Consider the following 1,129-nt stretch of genomic DNA (forward strand, 5'->3'; position numbering starts at 1 on the left):
ATAGATTCAGAAAAGGGAACACCAATTCTTGAAAAAATTTTCATAAGCTATGAAGAGAATAAAACTTGCTTAATTTGATAAAGAGTATGTATCTGATGTCTATAGCAAACTTTATTTAAATCTTAAAGCACTAGACAGATATTCCTGTTTGAGTCAGGTATAGGACAAAAATGCATCATCTTAATATTTTTCAACAGTGTCCTAGAAACCCTAACTAATGAAGCAAAGAAAAATAATTCTCTCTCTCTCTGCAGACAGTTAATACATAAAAAGAGAGGGAATATTAAAATAGAGGAAACAAACTGCTATGATTATATATCTAAGAAAAGATACAGATGTTATGTTTAGAGACTGGCAAGATGGCTGAATAGGAACAGCTCCAGTCTGTAGCTCCTAGAGAGATCAACACAGAAGGCAGATGATTTCTGCATTTCCAACTGAAGTACCTGGCTCGTGTCACTGGGACTGGTTAGACAGTGCGTGCAGCCCATGGAGGGCAAGCCAAAGCAGGGTGGGCGTTGCCTCACCTGGAAAGCGCAAGGGGTCAGGGAACTCCCTCCACTAGCCAAGGGAAGCCGTAAGGGACTGTGCCGTGTGGAATGGTGCACTCTGGCCCAGATACTATGCTTTTCCCACAGTCTTCACCACCCACAGACCAGGAGATTCCCTTGGGTGCCTATGCCACCAGGGCCCTGGGTTTCAAGCACAAAACTGGGAGGCCATATGGGCAGATGCTGAGCTAGCTGCAGGAGTTTTTTTTTTTTTTTTTTTTTTTTTTCATACCTCAGTGGCACCTGGAATGCCAGCAATAAAGAACTCTTCACTACCCTGGAAGGAGGATGAAGCCAGGGAGCCAAGTGGTCTAGCTCAGTGGATCCTACCCCCACAGGCCCAGCAAGCTAAGATCCACTGGCTTGAAATTCTCACTGTCAGCACAGCATCTGAAGTCAACCTGGCGTGCTCAAGCTTGGTGGTGGGAGGGGCGTCCACCATTACTGAGGCTTGCGTAGGCAGTTTTCTTCTCACAGTGTAAACAAAGCCCCTGGGAAGTTCCAACTTGGTAGAGCCCTCCGCAGCTCAGCAAAGCCACTGTAGCCAGACTACCTCTCTAGATTCCTATTCGCTGGGC

This window comes from Mandrillus leucophaeus, unplaced genomic scaffold (genome assembly GCF_000951045.1).
Source record: "Mandrillus leucophaeus isolate KB7577 unplaced genomic scaffold, Mleu.le_1.0 Scaffold307, whole genome shotgun sequence".
NCBI classification, from domain to species: domain Eukaryota; kingdom Metazoa; phylum Chordata; class Mammalia; order Primates; family Cercopithecidae; genus Mandrillus; species Mandrillus leucophaeus.